The sequence below is a fragment of the Ursus americanus genome, unplaced genomic scaffold (assembly GCF_024610735.1).
Source record: "Ursus americanus isolate L20-20 unplaced genomic scaffold, mUrsAme1.1.p SCAF_118, whole genome shotgun sequence".
In the NCBI taxonomy this organism is placed as follows: domain Eukaryota; kingdom Metazoa; phylum Chordata; class Mammalia; order Carnivora; family Ursidae; genus Ursus; species Ursus americanus.
This window is the reverse complement of record NW_028273700.1, coordinates 150560-171212: the sequence shown is the minus strand read 5'-3', so window position 1 is coordinate 171212 and position 20653 is coordinate 150560. Positions and strand designations below refer to the sequence as shown.

The following is a 20653-nucleotide window of genomic DNA, read 5'->3' as shown; positions in this document are numbered from 1 at the left end:
TATCTTCACTCTAAACCTACTTTGTTGAGGGTTTTTATCAAGAATGGATGTTGTATTTGTCAAATTTTTCTGCATCTATTAAAAGCACCATATGGTTCTTTTCTTTTATTGATGTGATGTATCATGTTGATTGATTTGCAAATATTGAACCACACTTGCAGCCCTGGAATAAATCCTGCTTGATCATGATGAATGATTTTTAAAAATGTAATGTTGGATTTAGCTTGCTAGTATTTTATTGAGAGTTTTGCACCTATGTTCATCAGGGCTATTGGCCTGTAGTTCTCTTTTTAGTGGGGTCATTATCTGGTTTTGGTATCAGGGTAATGCTGGTATCATAGAGTGAATTTGGAAGTTTTCTTTCCTTTTCTATTTTTTGAAATAGTTTGAGAAAAATAGGCATTAGCTCTTCTTTAAATGTTTGGTAGAACTTTCCTGTGAAACCATCTGGCCCTGGACTTCTGTTTGTTGGGAGTTTTTGATTACTGATTCAATTTCTTTGCTGGTTATTGGTCTGTTCAACTTTTCTATTTCTTCTTGATTCAGTTTGGGAGGTTATATGTTTCTAGGAATTTACCCATTTCTTCTTTGTTGTCCAATTTGTTGGCATATAATTTTTCATAATATTCTCCTGTAATTGTTTGTATTTCTGCAGCGTTTGTTATTTCTCCTCTCTCATTTATGATTTTATTTATTTGTGTGCTTTCTCTTTTCTTTTTGATAAGTCTGGGTAGAGGTTTATCAATTTTATTAATTTTTTCAAAGAACCAGCTCCTGGTTTCCTTGTTCTGTCCTGTTGTTTTTTGGTTTTTTGTTTTTGTTTCTATCTCACTTATTTCTGCTCTAATCTTTATTATTTCCTTCCTTCTGCTGGCTTTAGGCTTCATTTATTGTCTTTTCCAGATCCTTTAGGTGTAAGTTTAGGTTGTTTATTTGAGATTTTTCTTGCTTCTAGAAGTAGGCCTGTATTGTGAAATACTTCCTTCTAATGATCACTTTTGCTGCTTCCCAAAGGTTTTGGGCTGTCGTGTTTTCATTTTCATTGGCTCCCATGTTTGTTTGTTTTTTTAATTTCTTCTTTGATTTCCTGGTTGACCCATTCATTCTTTAATAGGATGTTGTTTAACCTCCGTGTATTTTTGGTCTTTCTAGATTTTTTCTTTTGTTGGCTTTTAGTTTGATAATGTTGTGGTGAGAAAAGATGCATGGTATGATTTCATTCTTTTTGTATTTGTTGAGGCCTGTTTTGTGATCTAATACATGATCTATTCTCGAGAATGTTCTGTGTGCACCTGAAAAGAATAATGTATTCTGCTGTTTTAGGATGGAATGTTCTGAATATATCTGTTAAACCCATCTGTTCCAGTGTGTCATTCAAAGCCATTGTTTCTTTGTTGATCTTCTGTTTAGATGATCTGTCCATTGGTGTAAGTGGGGTGTTAAAGTCCCCTACTATTATTCTATTATTGTCAATGAGTTCCTTTATGTTTGTTATTAATTATTTTATATATTTGGGTGCTCCTGTGTTGGGTGCATAAATATTTACAATTGGTATATCTTCTTGTTGGATTGTTTCCTTTATTATGGTATAATGCCCTTCTTTGTCTCTTGTTACAATCTTTGTTTTTAAGTTTAGTTTGTGTAATATAAGTATTGCTACTTATACTTACTGGTGTGGGCAGAAGTTTGTGCTAATCTTCTGGGGGAGGGGCCTGCCACACTGGGACTGAGGCAAGTGTGATTGAGAAGCTCAGTCCAGCCAGAGTACAGGGGTGTGGGGCCTTGTGTGAGCAAGTTAGGTAGGCCGTGTCAGTGCTCTGCTGCTTTCTGCAGGTTGCTCTGTGTTTATGCTGAGGGGTCTGGGAGGAAAAATGCTCCAGTCAGCTCTTTTGTTCCTGGAGAGATGTCTTTGTGAATGCTGCCTCTCAGGGACACCCAAGAAGAGCTGATAATCTCCCCACTGTGTGCCCCAGGTATTCTTCAGATTGCTGTTTCCATACTGTCTGACCCCCGGGTTGTTTGCCTGCCTTCTCTCCAAGAGCAGCAAGGTGCACCCTGGGCTGTTCCCCAGCCAAGCCTGCTGAACTTTAAAACTCCAGGCTTTAAGCTCTGCTGGTTGCAAGAACTCATGAAATTCAGCCCCTTCTGATTTCAAAGCCAATGGCTTTGGGGGGTTCTTGTGTGTTCCTCTGTGTGCTCTTCTTTGTCTCACCCTTCTCCATAAACATGGCTCTTTCCCCTCTACAGCAGCCATAATACATTTCTCCCCTATCCACATCTCCCCAATTCCTACCTTCTCCGATGTGGCCTCTTCTCTCCCTTTGGTTATGGAGTTTATTCTGTCAGTGTTCAGGTTGATTTCCAAGGTATTTAAGATGATATGATAGTTATCTAGTTGCGTTCATGGGATGAAGTGAGCCTAGGGTCCCTCTAGGGGACCCTAATCCTAACTGTCTCTGCTTCTTCCAGCCTGCTGTTCATTCCATCAAGTGTGTTGCTCATTTCATTTATTGAGTCTTTTATCTCTGGTATGTTATTTCTTATATCTATGTTAATGGTCTCACTGATGTCCTCCACTCGTTTCTCAAGTCCAGTAAGTATCCTTGTGATCATTGCTTTAAATTCTCCATCAGACATGTTGCTTACATCTGTTTTGCTTAGATCTCTGGCCATGGCTTTGTTCTTGAGTACTGGCCACTTTAGATCAGTCATCTGCATAGGCTCTCTTTGCCTGTTGTGGGCAGTGTTTGTCCCCTGACCTAAATAGAGTGTGTTTTAACTAGGTGTGCACTAGTCTGCTTGTGAAATGAGACCTGCCACCAGAACCAAGGCTCTGTAAAACTCCCAGGTTGGGAGACAAAGTATTGGCAGGAGTTTGGGCCAGTCTTCTTGGGGAGGGGTCCCACTGCATTGGGACTGAGGCAAGCGTGATTGGGAGGGGCAGTTCCACAGGAGCGTGGAGGGGGGCAGGTGTTGGTATAAGCAAGTTAGGTAGTGAGTGCTATGCGCTGGTTACCACAGGTGTGCTTATGCTGAGGGGAGGGAGTGGGAAATGGAACTGGCCAGTTCCTCTTTTCCCAGAGGGATCTCTCCATAAATGCTGCCTCTCTGGGACATGCTCTGAAAGAAGCAAACTCCCCATGGTGTGCCCCAGGCATTCTTCAGATCACTATTTCCATGCTGTATGTTACTGGGAGGTTTGCCTGCCTTCTCTCCAAGAGCAACCCCAATGCTCTCTGGGCTCTATTCCAGTCAAGCCTGCTGACCTTTAAAACTCCAGATTTTAAGCCCTGCTGGTTACAAGAACTCATGAAATTCAGGCCCTCTCTCTTTCCAAGCCAATTGTTGTGGGGATTCATTTTCCCTGTATACTCCCCTGTGTGCTAGTCTGTTTCTTGCCCTTCTCTGTGACTGGGTATCTTTCTCCCCACCATAGTGGCCATGATCTGTTTCTCTCCCAAACTGTGTCTCCCCACTTCCTACCTTCCTGATGTGACCTCTTCTCTACCTTTAGTTGTGGAGTTTGTTCTGCCAAACTTCTGGTCGATTTCTGGGGTATTTAGGATGATTGATAATTATCTAATTGTATTCATGGGACAAGGCAAGACTAGGGTCCTCTTACTCTGCCATCATCTTCCCCTCTCTCTGGGCATATTCCTGGGCTCATTATTTCGCTCCATTGATCTACATGTCTATCCCTTTGCTAATGTCATGTTGTTTTGATTACCGTAGCTTTACAGTAATTCTTAAAATAAGGTAGTGTGATTGCTCCAACTTGATTATTCTTTTTTCAAAATTGCTTTAGCTGTGGGTGCCTGGGTGACTCAGTCAGTTAAGCATCTGATTCTTGGTTTTAGCTCAGGTCCTGATCTCATGGGTCATGACATTGAGCCCTGCGTCAGGCCCTGCACTTAGCAGGTCTGCTTTGATATTCTCTCCCTCTGCCCCTTCTCCCACTTATGTTATCTCTCTCTCTCTGATAAATAAAAAAAATTGTTAAAAAGTGCTTGAGCTATTCTATTTTGTTTCTTTCCCTTATAAAATTTAGCATCAGCTTATCTATATCTACAGAAAAAATCTTGCTGAGATTTTGATAAGAATTGCATTAAATTTATAATTAATTTTGAGTAGAATTTATATTTTTATATGTTGAACCTTCAAATCCATGAACATGGTATATTTATTTTTTGGTTTATTAGGTCTTCTTCTAATTCTTTCATGAGCATTTTATAGTTTTCAGCATACAGATCTTATACATGTTTTGTTAGATTCATACTTAAGTATTTCACTTTTGGGGGGTTATTGTACATGATATTCTTTTTAGATTTTTTCATTCCCAAATGTACACTAATAGTATATAGAAATATGATCTATTTTTGTTATTACTGACCTTATATCCTTTGATCTTGCTAAACTCACTTGTTAGTTCTGTATGTTTTTTAGAGATTATGTTCATATATCACTGAATTCAACTTGCTATTACTTTGTATTGAATTTTGCATCTATGTTCCCAAGAGATATTGGTTTATCATTTCTTGTAATTTCTTGGAATGTCTTGTCTGATTTTGATATCAGAGTAACACTGGCCTCATAGAATAAACTGGTAAGTATGCCTTTCTCTTCAATTTTTGTTAAGTTTGTGTAGAACAAACATTTCTTTCCTAAATGGCAGAATTCATCAGTGACCATCTGAGCCTGGTGGATGTGTGTATGGGGGAGTTTGTTATAAATTATAAATGTAAGGATATTCAAGTGATCTCTTTTTTGTCACACAAAGGAAACTTTATTTGTAGCAAATAAGGAGATCACAGAGGAATAACTTCAAAGTGATGACTCCCCAAGTGGGGGTGAGTGGGTTTCTTTTATTTAGGGATAGGATGAATACTCAGAAAAGGGAGCTTCATCATCACATGTAGAGGTGTGTATAAGGTAACTGATGCTTACTTAGGAAACACGTCTATACATGTATTTTATGTTAATGAGGTTTATGTTCTTCCTTGAGTGGAGATTTTAACGTTATTATGAGGTAGAGGTGACCATTGGACACTCCATGGTCCCTCTGCCCAGGTGTGAGTGGGTGGTTGAGCTCAAACTGGTCTAGGCTGGCTGGAGCTCTTACTGTTGTTTGCCTCTAAAAGATAAGGTTAACATTCCTGTGAAGAAGGGTGGGTCAATGGGGACCTTTCTGGTGACAGTTTTAACCTCACTGACCCCATGGGGCATGGTTTCAATCCCTCCTAGAGTTATGATAATTCCTGCATTGAAGGAATTGGGACAATGACCACTCTGGCTATTTCCTGCTAAAGGAGAGTGAAGTTTTGGAGTTTGAGGAATGAAACAACTTTGCACTTTGTTGGAAATACACCCTGGTACTTGGCTAACCATGTACATTTTGCATGGCCAAAATATTTGGAAAGCACATTTCATTATTACATATAACCCAAATTTTACTAATCCTTGTAACATTGATTTAATCCTTTGGGGATTCCAGAAAAAGAGTCCAGTATTTAGTATGATTAGCTTGCTCCCAGTATAATGTAGTTCTCTGACTTAATTTATCATAACTGGGAGTTATCTATAAGAATCTGTCTCATATCTGGAATAAATGTCTATCAAAAGTTCTTGTGGTGTGGTTACAGATTAGCATTCTATCATTTGACAAGATTTTTCTTAGAAAAACAACATAGATAAACACTGTTTTCTCTTAGCTGGAACTTAAATGTTCTGTTCTGGACCATAGGTAAGAAGTTTGCTCCATATCTTATGAACCAGTCTTAGTCTTGAAAAGAGAGGTTTAACAGTTTGGCTCATTTCAGGAGGCAGTCCTGCAGGGGGGCTCTCAAAATTAGGCCTATATTGTGCAAGCAATCAGGTAATTAATGAGACATTTCTATGGAAACAAAAGAAAAACACAAATTAAAGATTGGAGCAAATTATAAACCCAGTATCTGAGTCCTGAGTGTTGCCAGTGAGAGTACTTCTAGATGTTGGGTTGGAAGCATCCTCAGAGGGAGTGGGAGCAGGCAGTGGCAATCTGATGGATTTTCTCTGGTTTGAGCTTATTTGAACTCAAATGTCTCTAGTGATCTCTCTAAGTGACTAATACAAAAATAGGCATGAAGATTGTGTAAACATCGAGCATCTGGGTGGCTCAGTCAGATAGGTGACCAACTCTTGATTTTGGCTCTGGTAGTGAGATCAGGCCCCAGGTTGGAGCACAGTCTGCTCGAGATTCTTTCTCCATCTGCCACTCCCTCCCGTTGTGTCCTCTCTCTCTCAAATAAATAAATAAATAAATAAAATCATAATAAAAAAGATTGTGTAAATATGGCCCAGTGTGGCAATTTCTCTGAAGTTTGCCTTAAGTTGTCTAGCTTCAGTTTTCAGGGCTTCAGGAAAAAGGGCAGTTTTAGGTCTCAGTGATTCTAAATGAAGAGAATGAAAGAAAATTGGAAACTTTAGTTTGGAGAGTCATAGCAAGGTACTCAAGGAAACCAGAAGAATTCAGGATCCAGTCCATTTTTTTAGGAAATAACAGTCAAAGATAATTAATCAGAACTAGAATCTAACATCTACAAAGGTGTGTTATTGAAACAGTTTTTCTCTAAAATCATACTCATTTCTGTCAAAAACAACCAAATTAAGGCTTATCTGTTTATAAAACAAATTCAGTTTTAACAGATTTTACCTAACTATTTACATACGTATAGCAAGAATAGTGATTGGCCATATATGTTTCTTTAAATCTATGCTGCTGGAACTTTTCTTAAGGAATTTTATTTTATTATTTTTTTAATAATAATTTTTATTATGTTATGTTACTCACCATACAGTATATCCTTAGTTTTTGATGTAGTGTTCCATGATTCATTATTTGCGGATAACACCCAATGCACCATGCAATATGTGCCCTCCTTAATACCCATCACCGGCCTATCCCATTCCCCCATCCCCTCTCCTCGGAAACCCTCAGTTTATTTCCCACAGTACACAGTCTCTCATGGTTCATTCCCCCTTCTGTTTACTCCCCCTTCATTCTTCCCTTCCTTCTCCTACCGATCTTCCTGCTATTTCTTATGTTCCATAAATGAGTGAAACCATATGATAATTGTCTTTCTCTGCTTGACTTATTTCACGTAGTATAATCTCCTCCAGTCCCGTCCATGTTGCTGCAAATGTTGGGTAATCGTTCTTTCTGATGGCTGAGTAATGTTCCATTGTATATACGGACCACATCCTCTTAATGCAGTCATCTGTTGAAGGGCATCTCGGCTCCTTCCACGATTTTGCCATTTAGCTATTGTGGACAATGCTGCTATGAACATTGGGGTGCATATGGCCCTTCACTTCACTACGTCTGTATCTTTGGGGTAAATACCCAGTAGTGCAATGGCTGGGTCATAGGGTAGCTCAATTTTTACCTTTTAAGGGACCTCCACGCTGTTTTCCAAAGTGGCTGTACCAACTTGCATTCCCACCAACCAGTGTAAGAGGGATCCCCTTTCTCCACATCCTCGCCAACATTTCTTGTTTCTTGCCTTGTCAAATTTTGCCATTCTAACTGGCGTAAGGTGGTATCTCCTGTGGTTTTGATTTGAATTTCCCTGATGGCTAGTGATTTTGAAGATTCTTTCATGTGTCTGTTAGCCATTTGTATGTCTTTGTTGGAAAAGTGTCTGTTCATATCTTCTGCCCATTTTTTGATTTGATTATTTGTTTCACGTGTATTGAGTTTGAGAAGTTCTTTGAGGATCTTGGATACCAGCCCATTATCTGTAGTGTCATTTGCAAATATCTTCTCCCATTCCGTGGGCTGCCTCTTAGTTTTTTTGACTGTTTCCTTGGCTGTGCAGAAGCTTTTTATCTTGATGAAGTCCCACAAGTTCATTTTATCTTTTGTTTCTCTTGCCTTTGGAGATGTGTCATGAAAAAAGTTGCTGTGGCCAATGTCAAAGAGGTTGCTGCCTATGTTCTCCTCTAGGATTTTGATGGATTCCTGTCTCACACCAAGGTCTTTCATCCATTTGGACTTTATCTTTGTGTATGGTGTCAGAGAGTGGTCAAGTTTCATTCTTTTGCATGTAGCTGTCCAATTTTCCCAGCACCAATTATTGAAGAGACTGTCTTTTTTCCACTGAATGTTTTTTCCTGCTTTGTCAAAGATTAGTTCCCAAAGAGCCGAGGGTCCATTTCTGGGTTCTCTATTCTGTTCCATTGGTCTATGTGTCTGTTTTTGTGCCAGTACCATGCTGTCTTTGTGATCACAGCTTTGTAGTATAGCTTGAAATCCTGCAACGTGATGCCCCCAGCTTTGTTTTTCCCTTTTCAACAATTCATTGGCGATTCGGGGTCTTTTCTGGTTCCACACAAATTTAAGGGCTGTTTGTTCCAGTTCTTTGAAAAATGTCATTGGTACTTTCATTGAAAGTGTAGATTGCTCTGGGTAGCATAGACATTTTAACTATGTTTATTCTCCCAATCCATGAGCATGGAATATTTTTCCATCTTTTTGTGTCTTCTCCAATGTCTTTCAAGAGTGATCTGTAGTTTCTAGAATATGGATCCTTTACCTCTCTGGTTAAGTTAATTCTGAGATAACATATGATTTTTAGTGCTATTGTAAATGGAATGGATTCCCTAATTTCTCTTTCTTCAGTCTCATTGTTCGTGTATGGAAATGCAACTGATTTCTGAGCATTGATTTTGTATCCTGCCACATTACTGAATTGCTCTATAACTTCTAGTAGTTTGGGGGTGGAGTCTTTTGGGTTTTCCATATAGAGTATCATGTCATCTGCGAAGAGAGACAGTTTGACTTCTACTTTGCTGATTTGGATACCTTTTATCCCTTCTTGTTGTCTGATTGCTGTTGCAAGGATTTCTAATACTATGTTGAATAATAATGGCGAGAGTGGGCATCCTTGTCATTTTCCTGATCTTAAGGGAAAGGCTTCCAGCTTTTCCCCATTGAGAATGATATTTGCTGTAGGCTTTTCATAGATGGTTTTTATGAAATTGAGGAATGTACGCTCTATCCCTACACTCTGAAGGGTTTTAATCAGGAAAGGATGCTGTATTTTGTCAAATGCTTTTTCTGCATCTATTGAGTGGATCATATGGTTCTTGACTCTTTTCTTGTTGATATGATCTATCACACTGATTGACTTGCAAATGTTGAACCACCCTTGCATCCCAGGGATGAATCCCACTTGGTCATGATGGATAATCCTTTTAATGTACTGTTGGATCCTATTAGCTACGATCTTGTTGAGAATTTTGGCGTCCATATTCATCAGGGATATCGGTCTGTAATTCTCCTTTTTGATGGGGTCTTTGCCTGGTTTGGGGATCAAGGTAATACTGGCCTCATAGAATGAGTTTGGTAGTTTTCCTTCTGTTTCTATTTTTTGAAACAGCTCCAGGAGAATAGGTATTATTTCTTCTTTGAATGTTTCGGAGAATCCCCCGGGGAATCCGTCGGGCCTTAGATTCTTGTTTTTCGGGAGGTTATTGATCACTGCTTTAATCTCTTCATCATTAATCGTTCTGTTTAAATAATCAATTTCTTCCTGTTTCAGTCTTGGTAGTTTATAGGTTTCCAGGAAAGCATCCATTTCTTCCAGGTTGTTTAATTTATTGGCATAAAGCTGTTGATAAAAGTTTCTAATGATCCTTCCTATTTCATTGGTGTTGGTCATGATCTCTCCCCTTTCATTCATAATTTTATTAATTTGGATCCTTTCTCTATTCTTTTGAATAAGTCTGGCCAGTGGCTTATCGATTTTATTTATTCTACCAAAGAAGGAGCTTCTAGTTCTGTTGATCTGCTCTACTGTGCTCCTGGTTTCTGATTCATTGATCTCTGCTTTAATCTTGATCAACTGCCTTCTTGTGCTTGGGTTAGGCCTGCTCTTCTGTTCCAGCTGGGGGTGCTTGAGGTGAGAATATAAAAACTGCATTTTAGATTTTTCTATTCTTTTGAGTGAGGCTTGGATGGCTATGTATTTTCCCCTTAGGACTGCCTTTGCAGTGTCCCATAGGTTTTGGACCGTTGTGGTTTCATTCTCGTTGGTCTCCATAAATTGTTTAAATTGATTTTTGATTTCCTGGTTTATCGAGTCATTCCTGAGCAGAATGGTTCTTAGTCTCCAAGTGTTTGAATTTCTTCCAAATTTTTCCTTGTGATTGAGTTCCAATTTCAAAGCATTGTGGTCTGAGAATATGCAGGGAATAATTTCAGTCTTTTGGTATTGGTTGAGACCTGTTTTGTGACCCAGAACATGGTGTATTCTTGAGAATGTTCCCTGGGCATTAGAATAGAATGAGTATTCTTTGGTTCTGGGGTGTAGTGTTCTATATATATATCTATGAGGTCCAACTCGTTTGAGTATGGCATTCAAAGCTCTTGTTTCTTTGCTGATTTCTTGCTTAGGTGATCTGTCTATTGCTGATAGCAGAGTGTTGAGGTCCCCTACTATTAGTGTATTTTTATCTATATGTCTCTTTATTGTGGTTAAGAATTGGCTTGTGTATCTAGCTGCTCCCCTCTTGGGGGCATAGATATTTATAATTGTCATATCCACTTGTTGGATACATCCTTTAAGAGTAATATAGTGTCCTTCTGTATCTCTAACTACAGTGTTTAGTTTAAAATCTAATCTGTCTGATATGAGAATTGCTACCTTAGCTTTCTTTTGATGTTCATTGGCATGAAAAATGGTTTTCCATCCCTTTACTTTCAGTCTGGATGTATGTTTAGGTTCAAGATGAGTCTCTTGCAGACAGCAAATGGATGGGTCATGTCTTTTTTTTTTTAAAGATTTTATTTATTTATTTGACAGAGAGACAGCCAGCAAGAGAGGGAACACAAGCAGGGGGAGTGGGAAAGGAAGAAGCAGACTGCCAGCGGAGGAGCCTGATGTGGGGCTCGATCCCAGAGCACCGGGATCACACCCTGAGCAGAAGGCAGACGCTTAACGACTGCGCCACCCAGGTGCCCAAGGGTCATGTCTTTTTATCCAATCTCCAACCCTGTGGTATTTTATGGGAGCATTTAGGCCATTCACATTGAGAGTGATTATTTAGAAATATGATTTTAATGATGTCATATTTCCTGTGAAGTCTTTGTTTCTATAGATTGTAAATTTCTGTTCTGTATCACTCTTGGGGCCTTTTTACTTTTATAGAACACTTCTTAATATCTCCTGTAGGGCTGGTTTGGTGGTCACTAATTCCTTCAGTTTCTGCCAGTCTTGGAAGGTCTTTATCTCTCCATCAATTATGAATGGCAGCTTTGCTGGATAAAGGATCCTTGGCTGCATGTTCTTCTCAGATAGAGCTTTGAAAATACCTTGCCAACCCTTCCTGGCCTGCCAGGTCTCTGTAGACAGGTCTGATGGTATTTTGATATTCTTCCCTCTGTACGTAAGGATTTTCTTCCCCTGGCCGCTTTCAATACTGTATCCTTTGATCTAATATTTGCTAATAGCAGTATGACGTGACATGGCATAGGTTTGTCGTGGTTGACCTTGGGAGGGGTCCTCTCTGCCTCTTGGACACAAATGATTGTTTCCTTTGCCAGATTAGGTAAGTTCTCAGCTACAATTTTTTCATGTACCTCTTCTAGACCTCTCTCTTTCTCCACCCCCTCGGGGATGCCGATGGTTCTGACATTGGAACGTTTCCTTGAGTCAGTAATCTCCTATAATCTACATTCTTGAGATTGGATTTTTTTGAGCCAAGTTTCCGTTTTAACTTTCTCTTCTACCATCCCATCCTCCAATTCACTAATTCGTTCTTCTGCCTCATTTACCCTGGGTGTCAGAGCGTCTAGTTTAGACTGCATTTGATTCATAGCATTTTTAATTTCTGCCATATTCACTCTCATTTCCGCCCTTAGAGATTCTCTATTCTTGTTAATATTTTCGTTAATATTTTTTTCAAGTCTACACATCATCTTGACCATTGTTACTCTGAACTCCATTTCTGATAATTTGGTTATATCCATATCCATCAGTTCTGTGGCAGAGGCCACAGTCTCTGTATCTTATCTTTGTTGGGGGGATTTCTCCTCGTCGTCATTGTGATGAGGAGAGGTTGCGGGGATGAACAGAGCCCAAATTATTGACCAGGACCCATGCAGTGTGCTCTTGTTTTATAGGGACCTTAGGGATGTGGGCTTCTTCATTTTTCAGCCTGCCTTCTGGGGGAGGAGCCTGCCACGCTGATACTCAGGCAGCCCTGTTTGGGTAGAGTCTCCCCATCCCCTGCGAGGAGGGATGGGGATGGGCACAATGTGAACTGGTATTTCCGGGCTTTTGTTCTCTGGCGGCTTTCCCTGGCGGTTTTCTGTGGCTCTTCTGAGAGTCAGAGCAGCAGTGACTGAATCCCAGCCTCTGTCTCAGAACAGAGAGATCGCAGTCCGCTCTCCACTGAGCTCTCTTGGTCACTTTAACTCTGTTTCTGTCAATGCTGCTAAAAACCCTGCTGCATCCTGGGTTGTGTGCCCCACAGCCGGTGTCCCAGCCCTCACTTCCAGGGCTGGCGCATCTCTGTCCTTTGTGCTTCTAACACTGCCAGCTGCCTCAGTTCCCACGCATGCTCCCGAGCTCCCGTTATCAGTCCAGTTTCAGTGAGTGCTCCGGAGCTCCGGTTTTCAGTCTGGTTGCACACGTTCCCAGGCTCACGGTCTCAGTCTGCTTTCTTGGGGGTGCTGGTCCACGAGTCTGGCCCACTCCCCAGTGCAGGTGGCTACTGCTTCCCGGGGCATGAGCGAAGCAGCTCCCTCCCCGTTCGGTTTATCTTCCAATATCCGTGCGTGGATTTACAGCTCCCTGCTTCGTACCTCAATACTCAGCACTGGAGATGTTCATTTGTAGAGATCCACATGTATCTTTCTGCATCTCAGGGTGATTTCGTGGTTTTTCAGGATGGTCTGGTAGATATACAGCTGGATTCAGGGGACTAGCTGAAAAAGGGGTCCCCTACTCTTCCGCTGTCTTTTTCCGCTCCTCTCATAAGAAATTTTAGATTGAACTGTTAACAGCCTCTCAAGGCTAAGTAGCCAAGCCAAATACTTGCCATCAGACTCACTTGCAATACCTACAGATTTGGGTTACTTCTTCTTTTCCCGAGGTCCCCAAAACATCCTGAGGTTCCTGCACCTGCCAATCAGTGACATTCTTTACTCACATGATAAGGCTGCTGGGAACTCTGTAAGCAAGGTATCAACCCAACATTTCTACGGGGCTTTATTGGCTTCATAAAGTCAAACTTAGTTTTTTAAAGCTGACTGGTCATGTCTGAATCTATGCAAGTCTCTCTCAAAGATGACATTCCAGTCAAAGTCTTGGTAATATAACCAGTGTTTCCAATGGTGTTCTGCTCAAGGAGAGCAGATTCTTATTGCACTTATGCAAATAACTACAATTGCCATGAAAGAAAGAATACTCACTAAGAGTTTCTGAATTTTGGAGGGATCAGGTAGGGAGAAAAGATAAATGTTCCAATTTGTTCACAAAGGAATATTTTACCAAAATTCTGTAAGTCATAGATAGCTTAAGAGAAAAAAGTTTGTTTTTTAAATCTAGAAGAGCAAACATTAGAGAACCAGCAATGTTTTACACAAAAGTCACAAAAACTATAATCATCTTTCTCGATTCATTTAGTCCCATATTACTAATTCTTATTCTGTTTGAATGCAGTTTTTCCATTAGTTTTGGAAATTCTTACTCAGTTTAGTTTTATAATTCTAAGGGTATAAAAAACCTGTATTTGTTAAAAGTCCTTTCCATGAATCTCCTTGAAGTCGAAACATTTTTGCAAGAGCATCAGAACAATAACTGTTAAGGACAAATAACTCAAAAATGGACATGGTTAAAGATCTGATGAGAATTCATTATAGTGTAGTTGACAATGACATTCAGTTATTTTTGTGACACAAAACATTTTAATAATTAGAACTTTAAGTGATGACATTATATCAGTACATATTAAAACTAGGAATTTCATATACTTTCTGGAACTGTTATAGCATTTACCCATACAATATAATTTACGAAGGCTTATCATCATTTGTTTCACAATGCTTGTCCTGTAACTTAATATACCAAATAAACAAGTCTGATTAATCAGAAAGACTTCATTTAGAATTTGAATTTCTGGGAAATTTGTTAAAAAACCCAGAAGGTTTTAAAGCACATGCTTAAGTAGGATCACAGATTAGTATAAAACTTAATATTTAATTATCTGTTTAACCAAGTGGTGAAGAGAGATTCCAAAGGCAAATACAGAGGGTTACACAGTTATTAGAAAAACTTAGCTCCTGGGGTGCCTGAGTGGCTCAGTCGTTAAGCATCTGCCTTTGGCTTAGTGTGTGATCCCGGGGTCCTGGGATCGAGCCCTGCATCAGGCTCCTCTGCTGGGAGTCTGCGTCTTCCTCTCCCACTCCCCCTGCTTGTGTTCCTTCTCTCACTGGTTCTCTCTCTCTCTGTCAAATAAATAAATAAAATCTTTAAAAAAAAGAAGAACTTCGCTCCTTTAATATTGAGAAGATTCAGTTTTGTTTTTTGTTTGTTTGTTTGTTTTTTACATAATCAAAGACTTGCTTCCAGTGACTCAGGTTCCTGCTGCTTCCTTTGTCTGGGATTGTAAAGGAAGAAAGAGAAGCACAAGGACCTAGTAGCCAGGGTGGAGATTTAAACAGGGAACAACAGCAGTGTCCAGCATGCCTGACAAACACACTAAACAACCAGGTGGGGCAGAGATTTTTCTTTCAACCTCCCAGATTCTGAACTAGTCTCTGCTGGACCATTTCTTGTTTTGCCAGGCTGGGGCATCCAAACCTCCAAATGGTCATGATGAGGGAACGGAAGGCAAGCTGAAGACAAAGCAGAAGCTGACACCCTGCAACTCCCCCCCCTCCATGGGATGTATGCAACATTCCTCAGGTACTCCTGGCTGCCCCAAAGGACAAAGGAACAGTCCTTACTACCTACAGCCCATTGACAAGTCCTTGAAACAGGCATGGTGACATTCCTCTAGGAATTCAGCTGCCTCGATGTTAATACTTTGCTAAGGGCAAAAGTCAGTCCTAGCCTAACCCCCCTTCCCTCCACCAAGATCCTGTAAGTCTACTTTAACGTATAGAAATTCCTTTGGGAACTTCCTTTATCTCTAACCCCCCAAGATACGTATTGGCAATCATCCCCCAAGCATATGGCTGACCGACATACATCTGAAGAGTCTCATGACTAAGGTTTTATTAGACGGTAATAAATGACCTTTTCCCAACAGTAGCTAGCCCCCTCAAGGTCCTGGAAACCTTGCTTCCAAAATTCCTTAGAGACTTACGCTATCCCTAGCCCCCTCCCCACTTGAGGATATAAAATAGGCCATTCCTCACAACCCCGGGGCAGCAGCTCTTTCTGCCCATGGGTCCTGTCCCCGTGCTTTAATAAACCACCATTTTGCACCAAAGACGTCTCAAGAATTCTTTCTCGGTCGTCAGCTCCGGACCCCACCCCACTGAACCTCACGTATATTCCCCAACTTCATCAGTCAGGTTGTGTGATCCTTCATCACCCAGCAATGTATAGGCTCAGTTTGAATGAGTATTCAATCCCCAAGAGTACTCTGTTATTCTGGCTTGTCCAGACTTTGTGAGACAACTCTAGTTTTCTGCTAAAAGCTGTGCTACAAACCCAGTGTAACTTATCCCAGCAGAGATCCTTTTGAGTAAAAATACTCAGAGTGGTCATTGGATTTCAGGTGAGATCGGAACACTGGGCCAGTGGTCACAAGCACCAAGGAGAGTGCTCCAAAGAGTTGGCTCCAGGCCCTGGTAGCTTAACCCAGGTAACTGGAGGGCAGAACCTCAGAAGGACAAGCGTCCCATCTGAGTTGCCAATTTGTAATTGAGCTAATGTGAGTTTGCTCCTTGGTGAGTTACAGATAGAGACTATACCAGGTGGAGTTGTCACACAAAAGAAACTTTATTTGCAGCAAATAAGGGAATAACTTTCAAAGCCATGACTCCTCAAGTGATTTATTACTTCTTGAGTGAGACTTTTTTCTTTTTTTTTCAATTGGAAGAGGCAATCTATGATAGGACCTGAGTATCCCTTCAAGTTCTTGCTGGGTATGCCAAGAATACAAGTCCCTGAGCACTCTTTGCTTCAGTCATTTCTCAGTGTTGTGTTTTCAGTGAGTAGCCTAGAAGGATGAGGTAATGTCTGTTCCTTAGACAAAGAGCAGTGGTTGACTATAAAAATGGCAAATACCCTATTCTCAGTGTTTTGTCCTGTAATGCAACCTACAGAATGTGTATCTACCTAGGATTCTCATGTTTTCTGCCAGCGTTCATGAACTAGTAATAGTAATAATAACAGTAAATCTCAATTAGCTTGTAAGCAGAGTAAAATTCTAGACCCTCAGGTTCCTGATAGTTTTGGCAATGAGGATGGGTGTGTGCTGTAATATGGGATTAGAGAAGATTCCCCAGGATGTAATAGAGAAAGAATTCTTTCTCCCCAGTGGTGAGCGGGCCAATGTGGGAATAAGGTTCCTCCAATTGCTCTAGCTGTTAACAAGACCAGGAATTACAAAAAGCCACTCCAATGGTGCTTTGATTGTTGTTGAATCTCCTCTGGGTGGAAGTTTGTAGGGATGTTATCATGACAATGGGGCAGCAAGCCCTGGGGCTCCAACCAAAATGCCACATATGCTCTGACTGCTGAGTCAAAACACTTCTGATAAGGATATAGTGTCAGCATTGAGAATATAGAGCTTTGAATAGAGCAAAACACTAGAAGTTCACTTATTAAGCCTGAGCAGGTATTCACTTGAAAACAAAAGTAAATGTAAAGAAACTTCTTTTTCACTCTACACCCCCTGATCACTCTCTTCCATCCCAATCTCAAGTGATTTAGGAAAAAAACAAGCAAACAAACAAGCAAACACAAGTATATTGGGGAATTTGTGCAGAGAGAAGGGACTCAAACTCTTACAACTGTTTGATATAAGCACCCAAGTCACCATCTTATCCGGTCCTATGGGGGTGTTGAAGAACATTGAGGATTACAGACCAAACATGCAGCAGCATTTGTGGGGGCAAAAAGGGCAACTGGGCCTGGGCTCAGGCCCTTGCTTATCTCTAGGAGGTACATATGGAAGAGGCAGCACCAACTCTGGGTTAAGGAGCCAAAAGGGAAAAAGCCTCCCTGCAGCCCAGCTTTATAGAAGATATCTACAAAAATATTGCAGCATGCATCATATCTAAAAATAAAAGCATGAATAATTTCTTCTAGGATCATGGACAAGGCAAGATTGCCAACTCTCACAATTTTTATTCAACATATTATTGGAAATCCTAGTCGGTAGGTAAGGGAAGAAAAAGAAATAATAGGTATACTGATTGCAAAGGTAGAAGTAAAGCCTTTATTCACAAATGACATGATCATCTATGCATAAGATCTTAAGGAATTTATGTAAAAAGCTATTTGAACTAGTAAGGTCACAAGACATAATGTCAATATACAAAAATCAGTTGTATTTCTATGTACTAGGCAATGAACAATTGGAAATTGAAATTTTAAAATGTCATTTAGAGAAGCATATAAAAACATTAAATATGGATGGGTCAGTTGAATAAAATATTTGCAATACGTGTACACCAAAAAAAATAAAACCTTGTTGAGATAAACAGAGAGATATACCATGGTCATGTATTGGAATGTTCAATATTTTTTAGATGTCGTGTTAATTTTCTATCGTGTGAGAAATTACCACAAACTCAATGACTTAAAATGACACAAACATTATTTCATAATTTAGTGAATCAGGAGTTGAGGCACAAGTTAGTTGGATCCTGTCTGTTCAGGGTCTCACTAGGCTGGCTGAAATCAAGGTGTTGGCCAGGGCTATGATCTCATCTGAGGTTCAGGGTCCTCTTCCAAGCTCACTGGTTATTGGAGAACTTAGTTCTTTGCAGTTGTAAGACTGAGGATCAGAGAAAGAGTTACTGATAGGCCCTCTGAAGCACTAGAGCAAATGGATAAGTTGGAACTTTTCAGGGTAATCTAAAAAATCCAATTATATCAAGCCATTAAAGTAGGACTGATGGGGTTTTGGAATATAGGTAAGGTTCAGCGGAGTGAGGTCCAGAGCCGAGGTCCAAGAAAGAATTCTTGAGACGTCTTTGGTGCAAAAAGGTGGTTTATTAAAGCCTGGGGACAGGACCCATGGGCAGAAAGAGCTGCCCCAGGTTTGTGAAGGGTGGTTGATTATATACTTGGGAGGTGGGGGAGGTAAGGAAAAGGGAGGTTTCAAAAGGATTTTCACATGTTAAAGAAGACTCACAGGATACCAGAGGCCTTGCCATTGTCCAGTTAAGGTTGTTTCTCCCTCTAGCAAGGCATTAACATTAGATAGTTGGAAGCTTCCCGGAGGAACATGATACTCTGCCCGCATCAAGTATCTGTCAATGGGCTGCAGGTTATAAGGACATTTAATTTTATCTACATTTTCTTCTGGAAGCTAGGTTATGGACAGAAATGCTTTGTTCTTATAAATTGCTAAGACTTTTGTAAACCAAGGAAGACTTATGTCTTGCAGGATTGTGATCTTTATAAGTCAACTTTTTGTTTTTCCTTTCCTTAGCTTTAGGGCAGCCAGGAGTGCCTGGGGAATGTCACATGTATCCCATGGGGGGGGGTGTGTTGTGAGGTGTCAGCTTTTGCTTTGTCCTCAGCTAGCCTTCTGCTCCCTCATCAGGACTATGAAGTAGGAACTTATGTAGAGATCTATGGAAAGCTTTTGCCTTTGTGTAAGCTGTCATTTCTTTGGGACTTAGTATCTGATGGTAGATCTGAGACTGCTGTCAGCAGGGTCAGCAGTTGGAAAGAAGGGATAGATGCTGAGCAGAGGAGAGCAATGACAAACTGGAATCTATAAGGCACCTCTGCATTTGTCTATCACCATATCAGCAGCAGATTTGTATTTTTCAAAGATGGTTGCAACAATATTCCATCTTATTTGCTCTTCTGCAATATGACTTTGCCACTCCCCCATCAGGAGGTACAGTCTATTTCTCACCCCATTGAATCTGGGCCCTATCTGTGACTATTTTGACTAAAAGAGTATGTTGTAAGTGAAACTATGGCAGTTCTAGGCACAGCAACTACCTGGCATAAAACTTCTGATTCCTGCCTCTTGGAACACTCACTGTTGATTCAGTCCCTCATGGAGCTTCCATACTATAGAAGCCCAAGCCATATGATGAGGCCATAAGTAAGTGCTATAGTCCACAGCCCCAGCTAAGTTCCCAGCCAACAGGTAAGTTACCAGGCAACAGCCAGCCATGTGCATAAACCACCTTGGATGTCCAGTTGAGTTGATTTTTTAAGATAAATCCAGCTCCAAATACCATCTGAATGAAGCTGTGAAACCCCAAGTAAGAACCACTCATCTGATCCCAGTCAACTCACAGAACAATAAGAGAGAATAATAATTTTTTCGGCCACTAAGTTTTGGGATGACTTGTTATATAATAATAGATAATCAGAACAGCATCTGATCATGAAGACTCTCCAAGAATTCTAGCCATTGTTTCACTTCTATCTCCTAAATCTCACGCAAATTCCTTTAACATGGAACCATTCATATAAAGGGTTTCTAGGAAATGTAGTTCAAGCTCAAATAAGTTGACAATAGAACACTTGATATATTTGGCTTAGTTGTGTAACTTTGGCTATTAGAATATGAATTGACATGACATAAGCAGAGGGTTGAAATGTATTTGCTGTGTGTTGACTTTTTCTTTTTTCTTTTACTTTTGCTATCTGCCATGAGAGGAACCTGCCTTGGATAACCAATGATAAGTAGAGAAGACCTGAATCGAACTCTCGGTCTGGAGTTGAACCTAGCCAAGCCCAGCAGGGCTCAGCAGAACCACAAAGAACCAGCAGACTTGTGAACAAGAAATGAATACTTGTTGTAAGCCACTGAGATTTTGAAGCTGCTTGCTGCATGGCATTATTTCAGGCAATAACCATCTATTATAACTAGTAAAAAATGGAAAAAACCAAACACTTTTTCTGCCTTTCTTGATGAAAATACTTCAGGGTAACCCAATAGTTGATGTAGATAAGTTCTTCCTTACAGAAGAATCCCAATTTATAAATGCAGGAAGAATGATAGGATATCACCATTTTGAAACATATAATGAAATGATAGTTCTAAGCAGAGATCATCAAAAACTGCAAAAATTATTAGGTGAAAAGTGGTTGGTTAAGTTTAAAATAGATTGATCAGGCTGTGAACACATAAACAAATTAATCAGCGTTAACATCACAAAAAAAAAGAGAGACAACAAATATTAAGTTTCCTGATGTGATGCAATAGGAAATACAAACACCACTACTTATAGCTTATTCTTGTTAAAATTTGAATCTAAATCTGACAAACTTCTATACCTAGCTACAGGAAATACAGGAGTCAGAGGAACTGGTGAGTGGTAGTACCAGGTAACGAGTTGGGAAACCTGGAAGAAGTTAAATGACACCATGGGGAAGAGCATTTAGCAAAACCCAGAGTGTGGGAAATTTTCCAGGATGAACAACTTATTTCTTCCACAAATACACTGAGAGGAAGGAGA

At 40.2% G+C, this 20653-nt stretch overlaps 1 long non-coding RNA gene across 1 annotated transcript in view; it reads left to right on the top strand.

The window, feature by feature from the left end:
- LOC148106700 (uncharacterized) overlaps positions 1-19992 on the top strand; it is a 111649-nt gene extending 91657 nt beyond the window's left edge. The window contains exons 3-4 of the long non-coding RNA XR_015723612.1: positions 14828-14948; positions 19851-19992. This is a non-coding gene — a long non-coding RNA (uncharacterized LOC148106700). The remainder of the gene's footprint in view (positions 1-14827; positions 14949-19850) is intronic.
- Positions 19993-20653: the final 661 nt, after the last annotated feature.